Source organism: Ixodes scapularis, unplaced genomic scaffold (assembly GCF_016920785.2).
Source record: "Ixodes scapularis isolate PalLabHiFi unplaced genomic scaffold, ASM1692078v2 PGA_scaffold0__279_contigs__length_252992795, whole genome shotgun sequence".
NCBI classification, from domain to species: domain Eukaryota; kingdom Metazoa; phylum Arthropoda; class Arachnida; order Ixodida; family Ixodidae; genus Ixodes; species Ixodes scapularis.
In genome coordinates this window covers 195283587-195300980 of record NW_024609835.1, presented here as the reverse complement: position 1 = coordinate 195300980, position 17394 = coordinate 195283587, and positions in this window count along the sequence as shown.

Here is a 17394-nt window from a genome sequence, read left to right as displayed (position 1 = left end):
GAAAGATGGCTGGTGCCGTACGAAGTCCGAAAGGCATCACCTTAAACTCGTACAGTCCGTCGGGATTAACGAATGCCGTCTTCTCACGGTCCCGCTCCTCGACTTTAGACTGCCAGGAGCCACGCTTCAGGTCCATTGCTGACAAGTAACGGGAGTGGCGTAAACGATCGAGCGTATGGTGGATGAGTGGGAGAGGATAGGCGTATTTCTTTGTTACAAAATTCAGCCTGCCATAGTCCACACAAAATTTCACCGTTTCGCCCTTATCCTTCACCAGCAGGACGGAAGAGGACCAGGAAGTGTTTGAAGGCTGGAGGATGTCGTCCTCGGGCAGCTCTTGAACTTGTTCTCGAATGACCTGCCGTTCTTTTGCGGAGACACGGTACGGACACTGGTGGACGGGAAGGGAATGTTCATTCTTAACGATGCGAGGCTTGGCAATCGTAGTTTGGCGCACCCTTGATGACGCGGCGGTACATTCGCTGTACTCGGCGAGAAGATCAGTCAACTGACGTTGTTTTTGGGTTGGGAGGGTCGGGTCGATGTCAAGCTCCGGTGGCGGCGTCCTCTTGTGCAGGAATAAAGATAAGCCCTTTGGGACTGAGGCGGTCGCGGTTGAGTTTGGGAGTTATTCGACGTGACCCACGACTGTGCCCTTTGTCAAGGGCAGCGATTCCTTTTGAAATTTTGTCACAAAAGCCATGGTGCTCCCATTCTTGAGCTCCTTTAAGTCCCTGGCAATTCATATTCCTCTTCCCAGGAGCACTTGAACGTTTTCTTCTAACAGCTCTTCAGCGCACATAACTGTTGTGATCCCGACCGGCACAGACACTTCACAGCAGCGGCAGGTTCACAGGGTATGCAAAGGTTCGTAACGCCGATGACGTCGCATCGCAATCTTTCGAAGGAGCGATAGGTTTCCGCAGCGTCAACTTGTTCTCTCCTAGGCTGATAACGGCGCCGTATTCACAAAGAAAGTGCATCCGAAAAAGGACGTTTCTTAAACAGTCCTTGAGGGCGACGAACTTAATTGGGCAGGTCTCCAGGTAGATGTCCACACATGCAATGACCCTTCCCACAGGTTGGATGAGACGTTCTCGGCAGTTTATACTTGCCGGCCATCCCACGGAGTCATCACTTTCCGGAGGCGACAGGAGAGCTTCCCACTCAAACCGGAATAGTCTGCTCAGGTGTCGATGACTGCCGCGCGTCGTGGCCGTCGATTGTTAACTCAAAGTTATTCGACACCGTTGCAGCAGCGTCGTTCCGATCCGTCGCGTCGCTAGTGTGGGAACCCTCCGACCTTTGTGGAGGATATTTTTGTCGTTCATCCTCGGCAATACCACCTCCTGGTATTGCTTAACTTAGTTTTAGCTCCTCATGGCGTTCGTGCCGCTGGTGGGTCGTAACAGCTCGGTGGAGCTCCTCCTTGCTTATTTTACAAGTGGTGATCATCGCCTCGTGGCTTTCATACCAAGTGCGTGCCGTTTCCTTTAGTGTAAAGTAGACATTCTGCAGTCACCGCGCCGGCGTCCACCCATTTTGCCGGGCAACTCGCTCGTACTGCTGCGTTAGTCGTCGACGTCTTCGTATGCTTCGCCGTGGAATAACGCGGGTGTTATCAGTGCTATGGACAGGAAAAGGACGTGTGGTGCAGCAGCAGAGCACTCGTTCGACTGGTCTTGAAAAATCATCTCCCGGTCTGCCGGCTTCTTCCTAGGTTGTTTCACCAATGGATCAAATTCCGCTGGCTGGCCTTGACTACGGTGACCTGTTCGTGCTCCTCCAAATTCTAGAGCCCTTCCACTTCACGTGAAGATGGAAGACCAGCGAGCTGTTATTTTCACAATATCTAGAAGACGACGTCTAGGACGACCTCAAGGACGACTTCTAGGACAACCTGGAAGACGACCACGAGAAAAGCGCCTAGAGGACGATGTCTAGGACGACCTCGACGACGACGTCTAGGACAGCCTCAAGGACGACTTCCAGGACGACCTCGAGCACGACGCCTAGAGGACGACGCCTAGGACGACCTATCGGACGATCTTAAGGACGACTTCAAGGACGACCTCAAGGACGACTTCTAACACAACCTCGAGAGCGACGTCTAGGGCGACCTTAAGGACGACTTTTACAACGACCTTGCTAACGTCGTTTAGAGGACGCTCTCTCGGTCAACCTCAAGGACAATTTCTACGACGACCTCAAGGACGACTTCTAAAACAACCTCGAGGACGACGTCTAGGATGACCTCAAGGACGACTTTTAGGACGACCTCGAGCACGATATCTTGAGATGATAACAAGGGATCAGGACCTCAATATTGGGACGAGGTGTTGCCGTACGTCACATTTGCCTATAACACGGCCGTACAAGACACCACCGGAGTGACATCCTTTCAACTGGTGCATGGGCGCAAGGTAACGACAATGCTGGACGCTATGTTACCCCACGAACCGGCAGTCGACGCAAGCGACGACGCCCAGGTGGTTGCCCAAAGGGCAGAAGAAGTCCGTCAGCTCGCCAGACTCCGGCTTAAGGCTCAACAACGTGTCGACACTGGCCGCTACAACCTTTGTCGTCGGGACATCCACTTCCAGCCCGGAGAGAGGGTGTGGGTATGGACACCGATCCGCCGCCGTGGTCTCAGCGAGAAACTCCTGAAGCGCTACTTTGGACCCTACAAAGTGCTTCGTCCACTCGGGGATCTGAACTACGATGTGATGCCCGACGGAACACGGACTTCCTCACGCCGCCCTCCACGACCGGAAGTCGTCCACGTCGTGCGACTGAAGCCGTACTACGCTTGATAGGACCGTGGACCTTAGGTGTTCCAAATGACTCTTTAGTTTACCGTCCTTTTTATTTGCTTTGTTTTGTTTTTGGGTTGCATCGGGACGATGCACTTTTTTAAAGGGGGGAGTAATGCCGCGCGCGCAGCTGGCCAAGTAGGCAGCGCGCGCGTGGCCTAACGGTTATCGCGCTTGCTTTCCGAGCTGAAAGCCAGGGTTCGATTCCTGGCCGCGGAGGCACATTTTTTGGTGACTCTGTAAAGTAATGTTCTGGTAAATTCGAGAACCTTGTTGCTTGTTCGAGGTCGGAATGTTCTACACGCCGAACCTTCCACGCCGATTATTCCAGAAGCCCACACGTGTACATAAGGGGCTCCGCGTGGCGATCTGCAGTCAGTCTCGCCCCAGCGCTCGATCCTGCGGTTTCGCCGACTTCGACGCCCGCGACGCTTTGTTGTTATCTTTTGTACTCTTTTATTTTTGGCACAAGTTCGCCACATTAAACGTTTATTTCTTCCTGTTCATCTATTGTTTTTGGTCACCACCCATGACAATATCTAATAATGCCAAGGAAGGCTGACTCACACTGGTTGCCCACACTTTTTATTTTTACCTATTCATACTTGCCACTACTAGTGGGGAGAGTTCTGTCGACATCGGGGATATTTCTGCTAACATCCACGGACGCATTTTTCCCTGATCATAGCGCATAACAGCTTCGCTGTAAAAATTTTCTTTTGCTAGGAAGCGGGCTACCACTACGGGAGCTCGAAGGTGGATGATGCATGGGTTATACCCCGCACCACCACCACCAATGTCACAAATGAAGGCGACGAGATGATGATAAACGAAGTGAAAATGAAGGCTTAATCGGCGAACTTGGGCCCGAAACAAAAGTAATAACAAATGCCGAGAAAGCAGCAGCGAGTGTTTACGGCGTTAGCACCAAGAAATGATGCGTCGGTGTCACAGCTGGCTATCGCGAGAGAGGATCAGTGAATGAATCGGCAATACCGCGATAGGCTCCCTTTCTACTCAACTCGACTTTCAAAGATTAGATCTAGAATGTTCGGTAATAAAATTGGGCAAGACGGACGAGGCGAGGCTCTTCCGGCCTCCTTGCAGTTTGCGCTTGGTGTAAGTGTAAACACGAATATTCTATTTGAATGCAGATGCGTTCCTTCTTGATCATGCACGCGGCACTAAAGGCACTAACTGAAATTACCTATTTTGGGGGTGCCCAATAAAGAAGAAAGTGTTCACCGAACGAGAGGCCCTTTTTTATGAAACCTGAAAATAAAAAAAAAAAACAGTTTTAATTTTCTATTCCCTTCGAACGGTTACGAACAGAGGAGAAATAACTAAAAATACGTTTTCGGTAATTTCCCCTTTTCTAAAGATTTCATCGTCTATTGATTTATATTCACTCTCATATTCAAGAAAAAGAAACCGCAAACGGCCGCCGGGCTGAAGGGTTTATTATTCGCAAAGTGGGAACCTCGGCACATTAGAAATCATATCCGCCCCTATTCCGTATTTTTTTTTCCACGAAAAATTACATTGAAAGGTACACAGCGAATGAGATCCATATTTTCTGCTTAAAGTAGGGATTGTCGTAATGATTTTTTTTTTTTTATTTTATCGCTTCGAGGTGAAAAGAAAATGTCTTAAAATCGCAACCTCGCAGACGCGTTTGTAATTAACATACATTCTAGTCTCGCCCCGCCTTTTTCCATATACCCGCTCTCAACGCGCCTTCTTTTATTTATTTTGAGTGTTTGATTTCACCCGTCTGACCTCACTCGGCAACGGCAAAAGAAGAAGGCAGACAGGGAACATCGAAACCCAGATGCACAAATGGGGGCTTGAGCATAGAATGCAGAAGCACCGGGGAGAAGAGCCAAGTGATTTCTGAACACGCAATATAAAAAGAAAATGAATACGACATTATGTTTCCGCACAAATGCGGAACGAAATGGTTCAAGTAAATCTTTGAAGCTGCTTTACTTCAGCACGATTTAGAGGACGACCAGATTTTGTGGTTCTTGCGCTTCCATAGAATGGACTCCTATGGCACAAACCTGTGTCAGCTCCGGAAAAGTTTACTCACACTAAAACAAATTACATTAAATTACGGGATCCCATAATGTGAAATTGCCTGACCGTCAAACCTGAAAATCCACGCTAGGGGTGTCCCATTTCACAAACCCGCGCGAACTACGATTGAGGCATTCTTCACCCTGCCTTTATTTCACTGGAGGCTTAGTTTTTTTCTCCACGACGGGAACGCAAGGAAGAATAAATCTTGCGCACTGTGGTCTCACCGCGTCGCTAACCAAGCACGTATACAGAGTTTCTACCCACTTAATGTGTCGGTTTATATTGCCTGTGACGGTAGCAGTGTCGTGTGTGCGCTTGAACGATTGGTGCGCTATGCTTTCATCCAGAACACCAACGATCCGTCCTCTCCACTATTTGTTTAGGGTGAGGCTTTTTTTTTCTTCTTTGTTTTCAGTCACGCAGCGAATCGTCCGTGGCACTGTATATTTCGGCGAGAGCCGGTAATCAGATCACGTTCGCGAGAAACTCTGGCCGCCGGACCTGTATCGCTCTGTAGATGTATGCGAGGATCGTAACACAGTCATAAGTACAACGCATCAAAATATTAAGCCGATCCGGACCCTTAGCAGAGATCAACCCCAATGTTTTTTTGTCTTTTTTCTGTTGCAGTTTCAAGCCAGCGGAACTTACGGGTGCGGCCCCAGGCCCGTGAGGCCATAGAAGTTTATTTCCTGGAGTGCATGCTTGAGGTGTCCAACCACGCCAGTCCTGTGCAGTTTACTACCCAAGCAGCACATTGTGAATGGGCCATCGCTGGCAAGTGTACTATGGCCAACCAGATTTTCGATGGCCCAAGCTTGGCCAAAGTGCTCGGCAATAGCAGTGTTTTCGTCCTCGTCTGGTGACTTGCCATTCACTTTATGCCAGTCGCTGGCCATTCACTTTAGGCCAGTGTCCGGCCATTCCCTTTAGGCCAGTGACTGGCCATTCACCTTTGTCCAGTGGCTGGCCATTCACTTTAGGCCAGAGACTGGCCATTCACCTTTGGCCATGACTGGCCATTCATATTTGGCCAGTGACTGGCCATTCACTTTAGGCCAGTGACTTGCCATTCACCTTTGGCAGTCACTTTCGGCGAGCCACTGGCCATTCACGTTTGGCCAGCCACTAGCCATTGACTTCCGGCCAGTCACTGGCCGAAAGTGGTTGTAGTTATACACTTATTACATAATTTATCACAGACTGCCAGAAAATTTGGGTGTTCCTCAGAAGACTGTCAAGAGTTTCGGGAGGTCAAGTTTGAGAACTCAACCCCAGAAACTTTTACATAGTAATGACACGCGAAGATGCTGCAAGGCTGCTCAATATTTATTGGAGTTTTTGAGTACTAAGTCTTACGACGCTGGTTGCGACCACCATTCCAGTCGTCGTGGGTTCAGGGATGGTATGTTGTCCCACCATTAAGATCCCCCGGTAGTGCAGCAGTAAAAAAATATAAAAAGAAGTAACTTTAGGGGAAGGGACAATGCAACAATAGAGAGTTTTAGTAGATCGTTCCGATACCTCCGATAGCCCCGATAACGATACAATGCACGCGCAAGGGAGGCGGTGGCGGAGTATCGGGTATCGTTATCGGAGTCATGGGAGCGATCTACTAAAACTCTCTACTGTTCAGTTACAATATTTTTCACTTTACACAAGCTTACTGGCACTAATGGGAAAGAGAAGCCTTGAGTACACAGTGAAAGTTTTTACACACTTAAGGGTGTAAATCAGTTTGTCCCTGGGCTAACACCCTTACGGCGTTCAGGCAAGCACCCTTCATATAGGGTGCTTGCTGACACCCTTGGTAAAGGGTGCTTGGACTGAAACGGGCACCTGCTGGGGTGGCCCAGTGGATGCTGGGCCACCCCAGCTAATCTGGCGCTGGGAGGGTATCATGCGACGTTTTGGTAATGTGGAGTTCAAGGTCACATGACGCTCTCTCGACGCTGGATTGGCTGGTAGCGTCCGCCGCGCTCGGACGAAGGGTCAAATGAAGTATACACCCCAGTGAACATTTCATTGGAATGTGTCCAATACACATACCAGAACTTGTAAATTGTACAAAAATCATATATGGTATTGCATATTCTTATATTATTATCACGTGATTTACAGCTTATCATGTTTACTGAACACATTTACTTTTTTCACTTAGAGGGATTGCCACATCACCACATACGAGGCATGTGATAAAGAAATAATGAGTCACACTAAACACAACTCACTTCATGAAGTAATACAAAAGAGCTCCTTGCAAGCCACATCATAACCCCGTGGGCAATTGGGAAGTGCTACGGCACCCCCCTTTCTCGAACTCTAAGTGAGCAAGCAGTGGCCCCAAGCATCGCACTGCACGGCTGAACCATTGTGAACATCATGGTCTGCCACAAACGAAGCATGTAAAGCTTTCCTGTTTGGAGATCAAGTGACATGATTTGTTTGTCTCAGAGGATTGCAGGCAACCCACGCTTCGCTTATCACTTGTCTCCTACGCGCATCTGGCTCAACTTACAAATCGCGCATTGTACCAAACGGTCCAAGAAGACGGAAAGGAAGGACTCCCCTCATTCTCGGACCCTCGTTCGTGCAACCGGAAACAGCCATTCTCCCCCTAGAAGATTAGCCCGTCGCTCAAAACTCGAACAAAAGTTGCTTTCCCCACCCCGTTCAGCCCTAAGCTGACAGTGTTGTGGAAGCTACGTGCTCCTTGGGCCAGCCCACGTGGGCCAGCCACACGCTCGTCACGCCACGGGTACTTCGAACAGCTCGGTCGTAACGCGCTGACGCTATCGACACCACCACAACGCTGCCAGCGCCACCAAGGGCAAAGCTGATAACCACGCCTGCCTTGCTACTCCACGAACGCGGGGAATCTTTTCTGCTTTTGTTTGCGCCGGATATCCCATGACGCATCGCGCTCTCCGTTCGCTTCTCTTCGAGCGTTTGCTCGAGTGCACCGTTTGGAACGCAAAATATAGCCAGTCGTTCAAAATACAAACGTGCGATTATCATTTACGGTTATTATCCCTAATACTTCATTCACTTCAGAACGAAATTTGAATATTTCAATTTTTGTTTCCGTACCCCTTTAAAGAACACAACTGTGATGGTTTAATGAATGATGATGATGAAATAATTTTGACTAAAGAGAGTGACCACAAGGGTATACTGAAAAAACTCACTAACAATGATGAAACCTAGAAATCTATTAGCGCCTTCCCTGTGTTTTGCCATTGAGTGGAAGAAGTTTCTTGGCCTATATTTTTGTTAGAAACAGGTGTGATCCGTCCGTCTGTTTTTTTTTTGTTTTTTTTTTAATCTTGATGTTCTGCATATTTTTTATTTCCTCGGTTGAAAGCTCAAGGCATTCCCTGTTGTTTGTTCAATCACATTTACCCCAATGTTAGTAGGTTGCTTTTTTATGTTTACTGTCCTTGGGTATGTCAGGGGTTGTGAACAGTAAAACGCTGTAAGGCCAAGGAAGGAATTCCCTTTGTAAAGTGGTGGCAAGCAGAAGAGAAATTGTAAAGACTGACTTCATGTCTTCTCCTGCGTTTTCTTTTTTGGGTCCCCTATTCATTTTTGCCCATTAATACTCAGCTGTGTTTGATACTCCTCTGCGTTTGTGTCATCCTTCAGAGAACCCGTCTTTAATACATTATGTGTTTAGCCTGTTTAGCTAGCTTGCACCCTCCTTTTTGTTTTTGTCCATTAATAAATGACTGTAGGATTCGACTGCAAGCACGGTGTTAATGCATACTAATAAATAGCAGCATACTTTTATTGACTAGTGCTGATGATTGGACTAGTTAGTAGCCAATTATTGAAAAGAAAGCATGAAGAATATGGGAACAGAGGATATGAACACAACACAGCGCTGTGTTGATCTCCTCCTTCTTGTCCGTGCCATTCACATTCCATGTTTTTAATAGCACATTTATTAATAATTTTCTGCTTGGTATCATCTGTATAGGGGTTCACTAGAACGACCCATCTGCTATTGCATTCACTTTAGGGCGGCTCCCCCTTCCTCATGGTGCCATCGTTCAGGAAGTTCAAGGCGGGTGTCACTCTCACTCTTGTGGTTCAGTTCCCCAGGTTCCCATAAGTTTCAAGCTGCTAGCCAAACTGAGTCAGGCCTCCCAGCCCTGCAGGAAATGTCAATTCCACTCTTTTAGACGTAGACACCCACATTTTGCGTGTACGTGAAAGAAACTCCAACAGAGAAGAAACAAAATGATTGGCCTTTTTTTAATGCATCTTTTTCTTTTGCTGAGAACATACATAAAAGTTACACGCTATTGTACATTCAGTGGTGCGGCTTAATTTAGGAAGAGCACTTTTTTATATATAACTTTTATATAAAGAAAAAACTCAATATAATGGATCGGGCGTAAATGGTTGTTATGAACAGCCCTATACATTTTCACATTACCTGATTTCACCAAACCAGTAGAGTAGCGTAGGGCTGCACTGCACCAATTACGACTTTGTAACCAATTAATAGTTGGCATTTATTTGTTTATTACTATTGGCTATTATTCTTTGACAGAAAGAATAACCGGGCGAGTTGGTACGGTGGTAGTCCTTGAACTCCATCAAATATTCAGGTTTGACATTAGTTATTTTTTTCCGCCTTTTTTCATGTTTTTGCCTTTTCTAGCTGCTGATTTTTGTAAGGGCTTTCGCCACTACTAAAAAACGTGACGTCTAAACTCCTTTTATTTTTTGCATCACACAATCGTAAACTTAAAAAGTGTGCCGGTTCGGTAAACACGAAGAGACCTAATTTCCGAGGGTGAAACCTCTAAACACAATGGACAAGTAAAAGAAACAAACACAGGGTGTTGTTTGTCCGTTGTTTTTAGCGCTTTTACCCTCGGTAATATGACGAAGAGACCACGCGTCTCTACGCACAGGCATTAACTTATGCAAAAAATCATGCTGCATGCTCGCTCTTCTAACGTTTTTCTCGCTCCCGCTTTATGAAACAAATCGGTGGCGAGCGGCTGTTAGGACAAGACGTCAGAACTAGCATGACCTGTGATTAACACTTTGGGACGGCGACTGAATCCTTGAACTGCCGTCGGACGGCACTTGAACGCTCCGCACAAGCGTCGTCGGACGAGCGCCGCACGACGGCGAAAAGAACATGCCCACGGTTCCGCCACGCGGGAATCTTTCTCACACTGCGGAGCGAGCCACAGGTTTTGAAGAAGATACGCTCTTTTCAAATAACGAAATAACACAAGGCAGAAGCATAGTTAGAATCAAGCATAGCTTAGCAAGCGCACGGTGCACGACAATGTTTGAAACAGCAGCCCACTTCGCAGAAACAAAAGAAAGTTGCTAACCGGCGTTTGCACGAGTCATCCGTGGGCGGTTCTGAACTTACGGGCGTTGGCAAGACGCAGCGTCTTCCAGCTCTCAGTCATTGATTGTTATCCTTGAATACGGTATTCCTAATGAAGATATTTAAAATATCCCCTAAAACGGCTAAAACGTAAAAAAAAAAGATTTCCGAAGCCTCTGAAACTTCAGCAACCATTCAACCGAGCCCAACGGAAGCTGATTGCGATAGCGATGGTCTTGCGCAGTCTTCAGGAGTCTCTTTTCCTTTTTAATTATTGTTATTTTTTTTAGAACAATACTAAGCAAAATATTATTATATTAGTAACAATAAGAATTTCACTAAAATAATAATGTGAAACATTGCAAAACATGAGTATATCTTAGGTTTTATTTAAACATTAGGTTGTTTCTTTTTTGTGTAAACCGAAACCGAAACTAACTTAAGCAACGTTTCCTTCGTCGTAATTGTGTGTGTGTGCATGCGCGTGCGTGTATTTGTGCGCGCGCGTGTGCGTTTCTGGTTGTGCATCCGTGTGCGTCTGCGCGCGGGCGTGGGTTTGCGCGTGTGCATGCGTGTGTACGTGCGCACGCGCGTGTATGTGTGCGACTGCGAGCGCGCAAGCGTCTGTTTGTGCGTTCTATTTCACTGCGCCCGCAAGAAGAACAATTGGATGTCCAGGGACACTGTTAAAACAGTAACTTATTGATTATTATTATTATTATTTTTATTAATATTATTATTATTATTATTATTATTATTATTATTATTATTATTATTATTATTATTATTATTATTGTTGTTGTTGTTGTTATTGAAACATTGCCCTGAGACTTTAGACACAGGGCCCTAAACTTTTCTATAGCTGGCTGTAGCTGTATATATAAATTTTTGAGGCCGACCATGCAAAGCTACAGGGGGTGATAGCCTCCCATTGAATTTCCCATAGACAACCATAGGCCATTTTTTTTATGGGATGTCTCGAACTGGTTTATTATGAGATTTGCCTCTTTATGTGTGTGAGTTTTTGTGCATGTCACCATATTCTTAAATTACTATTTTACTCGGGTTGACATGGTTATGGGACAGGTTCGAGCAGCATGTCATGAATATTTGTCAAACATTTTCAGAATATTTTAATTTCATGTTGCCAGATATAAACTCGAGACTAACTGATTTTCTTACTGTACACTTCCATCAATAAATATTTGTAAAAAATGCTAGTATAGAGCATTTCACCCTACTTTCCGATTTCTGAGCATGGAGTGATTGGTAAAAAAATTAAATATGAACTCATATATAAAATTTTGTTTCAAACATAAAAATTGTATGCAAAAGAGGCACTTTATTATTAGCTATTTGCATGAATTACAACTGACATTATAAGAAACTAGACTGCTAACAACTGTTGCTTTTCAAGCAGAAATCTTACCTGTACATTATGTACAGAGCCATATATAAGCTTTCCAAAACCATTTCACATTATTTATTCAGCACCCTCTTCTACACCCTTCTCACATTCTTCACTAAATGTAGGGTGTAACACGAAACAGCACCTTTTTCGGTAAAATTATGAGGTTGTATTCCTAGTTTTTAGGGTGTTAAAAGGATGTAGCCGAGGGTCAATCACCACGATAGCGTCAATAGCGTTACGGCGTTGCCCGCCACCCGCCAACAACCACGTTGTTAACAACAAAACCAGCGTTCTGCACATCTAGGTCGAGATGTTCATTTTCTTTTTCTTTTACGCGTGGTTCGATTTTGAACCTTTTCGTTGCGGTTTTAACCGAAGGTGGTAGCTTTCCTTGGCTCAGGAAATCAGTATCCTAGCACCTATATGAAACATTACTGAGACTAGCTTAAATTTAATCAATAGATGAGAGACGTCTTGTTTAGGCTCTTCCAAAACACAAAGCCTGAAATATCTAATCTTATCCGATTCAAGCACAAGCTGATCGGGGTGCGTGGCTAGCGTGGCGGTTTACTAAGCTGAGTGCATTGATACACCTATAGGTTTTTAAAATAGAGAAGGGGGCTTATGGTCGGTATACAGGTACACTGGCTGGGTAACGGAGGGTGCGTCTTCCAGGAAAGGGGAGCATGTGCGCCCGATGCACCCGACTACAACTTTTTTTTCTTCGAGTGCAGTTGGGAAGTAAATATGTGGAGCACTAACCGAAAAATCGCGGATCTGTTATTCGCGCTAAGAGGGCCGCGCAGCGACAGAGCGGTTTTGTTAGCGCGAAGATGACGTTGGCGCTGCTTTCGTATTTTATTTTCATAGAACAACGACGGGCACAATATTTTCCCACTTCTAGTAATGTTCCAAATGAACATATCGCACGACAGTGCTAGTTAAGACAATAGCCTTTCAAGTCTAACGAAAAAAAACTGAATAAAACGGTGATCGTTTGCTTGCGCTAACAGTGTTCGCGCGATGCACGCACTGATATCCTGCCAACCACTCGCTCATGATGCTTCTCTCGCTGCCCGTCGTTATGCCAAAGTTTCGTCAACGCGATGAAAGTTTAGATTATGGGTGTCCCTGCGGCGAAACTGAAAATCAGTACTTTTGGCCGAACACTTGTCGGCCATGTTTATGTCCACGGCGGCCAAGCTGAGAATCAGCTCTTCTGGCCAAACACTCGCCGGCCATGTTTATGTTTCCGGCGGCCAAGCTGAAAATCAGCACTGCTGGCCAAACACTTGCCGGCCGTGTTTATGTCTTCAGCGGCCAAGCTGAAAATCAGCACTGCTGGCCAAACACTTGCCGGCCGTGTTTATGTTTCCGGCCGCCAAGCTGAAGATCAGCACTACTGGCCAAACACTTGCCGGCCGTGTTTATGTCTCCGGCGGCCAAGCTGAAAATCAGCACTTGTGGCCAAACACTTGCCGGCCGTGTTTATGTCCCCGGCGGCCAAGCTGAAAATCACCACTGCTGGCCAAACACTTGCCGGCCGTGTTTATGTCTCCGGCGGCCAAGCTGAAAATCAGCACTTGTGGCCAAACACTTGCCGGCCGTGTTTATGTCCCCGGCGGCCAAGCTGAAAATCACCACTGCTGGCCAAACACTTGCCGGCCTTGTTTATGTCTCCGGCGGCCAAGCTGAAAATGAGCACTTCTGGCCAGGCGCTTGCCGGCAGTGTTTATGTCTCCGGCGGACAAGCTAAAAACAGCTAGTTTGTGGCCGAACTCTTGCCGGCCTTGTTTATGTCTCCGGTGGCCAAGTACTTAAAGTGGCCAAGCTGTCCAGACACTGGCCAACCGTCGGCCGATCAAAATTCGCTTTCTGGTGCTGCTTGGGTAGATACGGCTTCGTTCTAGGTAAGTTTTTGAACACCTTTGTCTCTTCGCTCGTTTTTGTTTCACATTAAACGAGCTACAAATAGATACCGAACTTGAAGGGTGCGCATTACCATTTTGTATAAAATTGCGTTAATTTATACCCGTTAGGTGGAGAATTCGCAGACTTCACAACAATAAAGATTGAAAGTATGAAAAAGGAAAGGGAACAAAAGAATCACGAGAGAAAACTGAGTGACACGCGGAGTGGCGCTTTGCTACTTCTCAAAGAGACATTTGCTCCACCGGAAGACCTTAACACTTCCAATAAAACTGCGAGAGCCCAAAAACAATACAGCTGCCACCTGCCGACAAAGACGAACAGGAACCCCACCCCTAGAAAGAGGACCGGCGGAATCCAGCGTCCGTCGCCTCCCTCCGCCCTCCACACAGAGTCCGGGCGCAGAAAGACCTTCCTCGCAAAAAAACACGCCAGAGCAACGTAGGCTAGGCGAGTGAAGCCTTCATTCGACTGGCATAAATCCATTAGCCCTCCTTTGGCGCGCTAATTAAGAGGTCCCGGGCCAGATGAGCGTGCACCGCGGCCTGCTCTGCGCCCGTCCATCGATCAGAGGGCACGCTGCAGGCTGCGACCTGCATCCTCGTAAAGAAGGGTACCCGTAGGAGGCCGCAGCTTAGACGTGATCCTCTCGTGCGGCACGTATAGGCCTTCGAGGTGTCGTTCCCCGTCCGTCGGCTGCGAAACATGTCACGGCCGATGTCTTGGACTCAGCTCCGCTTTTGGGATGGACTGTGCTCGCCTCGAGCACCTTATCATCGATAAATTAATAATCATACTGATAATTATTTTCCACCCTGACTAAAACTTGTTTCCGAGTTAGCGAGACGTCGAGTCCGGGGCGTACACTCCCAGTCTAGTAGAACGGCAAAACACATCTCTACAATTCCGATATGCGGTTGCCAAAACATGGAAAAGGCATGCCAGGCGAACACGTAACTAAAGATAAATTATTCGATTTGAAATTTGCACTGTGCCTTCGTCAGGCATGCGGCCTTCCTCCGATGATCACGGGTCCGTAATGTGCGTGACATATTCATTGTTTTGCATCACACCCACCTTGTGAAATTACCCCTCAAAATGTCTTCAAATTCTGAAGGGAGACTGCTGTCACGATCTCTAAACATCACCGCAGCGTCTCCTTGTTCTTGCAGTCACGGATTGTATTAGCTTATATATGGCTAAATTGGTTTGCGAGCCAAAAATTGAGAATGCTGGGTTTGGGTCACCGTCTACAAAAATAATGATAATAATTAAAACACAAGCAGTTGCTTATTATATGTACGCTTCCTGCTTCGTGATTAGTCTTTTGTACTTCTTACCGTCTGCAACAGCTGTCTGATTGGCTGCGGATTAATCAAAGGGCGCTTGGTACTCGACTCGCCCTGTTTTCCGAAGCTGTCAGTGACTTTCGCTTGATAAAAATTATCCCTGTAAAAAACAAATCGCTGCAGAAAAAACAGGGCCAGCAGGATTAATTAGGAGAGAGGAAGAGGCGTGCAAACGGGAAGAAAGACGCTCCAGTGGCGAAGAAAAACGTTAAGCAGCGTGTAACACGAGCTATACCCTCCTATACACTGACAAAGCCGGGCAGATCGCCACGAGAAGCGGCCACCAAGATAAAAAGGGTGGAGCGGCAAACAACGGATGAGAGGGGAGCCACTTTATGGCGTCTTGCAGTGAACCCGTAACACACAAGAAGGGTGTTTCGGGTCCTCGCCGCTGGAAAAGCTGTGCGCTCACGTCCAGGTTCCCCGAAAACTGGCTCTTTGATGCTCTGTGCTACCAGATCAACTCGCTTTAAATCCGCGACCAGGCACTGTAGGGCTCCGTCGTCCAACTGCCAGGTTTCGTGAGCATAGAGGAGGCTATGCACAGACGCAGTCCCGAGACGCGGCCGACGGAGAAGCGACGACCTGCGCCATGGAGGAACGTCACGAGGCCTGGAGCAGCGCACCACCCGCGCTCCGGGCTCCTTCACTGCGACGGCTGGGGGATATGCAAATGCGAACCTCCGCACTCTTGTGTGAATGTTTTATCGGCCGCCACAAGAACGCGCTGGGTCCGAGAGACGTGCGGGGGCGGCATATTTTTACGCGTGTCACTTTCCTCCTTTTCCTCGCTCTACCCCTCTGCCTTCCAGAGACCTTTTCTCCATGTTTTTTTTTTTTTTTATTATTTGCTTGTTTTTGTTGTTGTATTTTTTGTTTGTTTGTGTTTTCTTCTTGTTTTAGGGGAAAAGGGGGAATTTTTTTTTTCCTTTCTCGTCGTCTTTGTATTTTCACTCGTCCGTAGCGCCTCTTCTTGCATGTGTGCCGAAATAGCTCCAGCTGTTTGATCCAGCGTGCGTCCGCGCATCATCTAGGGTAATTAAAAGTAGCGCTAAGCCAAGCGTCGCCGTGATTGTCGCTAGCGTAAAGCGTACAACGAAAAAAAACTAATCAGCAGACCTCAAAATAAAATGGGAGGCCCGACTAAATATGCGAAGGGAGGCAAACAGGTGGCATGCAGACCAGCGAACTTGGACAACTTGTAGAAAACGGATGAAGTTTTCAGGGTTCTCGTTTCCTTTTCTTTCCTATATACTTTATGCATCGAGGAAGGATGTCAACGTTCGTATGCTTACGCGGTGGGGCTTTCAGGATTTACTTTTTTTGTCAATTTAACCCCAACTTGTTAGAGTGTTTTTGTTTGTTTTTTTCTTGCCGGTTACGTTCGCGTTTAGGCGCCCCCATTCCTTCCTATGGCGTTGTTAACATGTGATAGGTTGACGCCCCGAGCGTATGTTATTTGCGGAGAAAAATGAGATGCGAGTGACAGACGCGAATATAATTAATGAGAGGGTGCAAGGCGTAGGTTTGCCAGCTGTGGAGTACCCTTAATTAGGAGATGACGCCGTATGCTGTACGCCGATGAAAGAGGTGCGAGTCATTGCATAACCGCGGGGAGGGTAAAATGTATCACAAAATCCGCTTGACCAGGCACAACCATTAAGTCTTATTAAATATTTTTTTTATGTTTCGCTGATGCTTTTACTCTTAAAACTCTCAGTTTAGACAGTATACAGAACGCACGGAGTGTAATTTCTCAGTATTAAGAAAACCGATAAATCAAGTTTTTTTTTTTTTTTTTAGTTTGGAATTTTTGACTTTACTGGCTTTTGTAGCTTACGTATATCTTCATTGTATGCATTGGAAATACTCTAAACATTCGGCGAGCTTATCGCATGCCATTTTTTGAATAAAACTATATCAACAAATTTAAGATTAACCACACTTTTTTTTCTGCGTGTACCCTTCGATAATATGAATTTTAAAATCTCTACAATACATTGTTACACTAATTTGCGCGAACCAAAAACGATTTTATAGTCAGTTTCACGAGGTAGAAAGTTAAAACAGCAAGCTTTAGTTCCCTTTTGTCGCGTCGCTTGGATTTTTTATGAGACCACAAACAGCGGTTGGCGGATTCTTGGGGCATAGTCTAATCTCACGTATTAAACGTTTCTATCCGAACAATTAGCAATTTTTGGATAGCATTCAACTGAAACACTAACATATTTACTCCCCAAGGAGTATATCCAAAGGGCGCTCATTTAGCCCCCTGGAATCGAATTGTTGGTGTCTAACAGCCTATGCGACAGCAAATTGCATGGGCCGATTCGTTAATGGCGAACGCCTCCTGCGCAAATTGGTTTCTCGTACGCATGCGTGCGCGGCCGCGGGGCGAAGAGGATACCGGAAGCAGTGGATGATCAAAGCTGGGAGACGCGCTTGCAAACG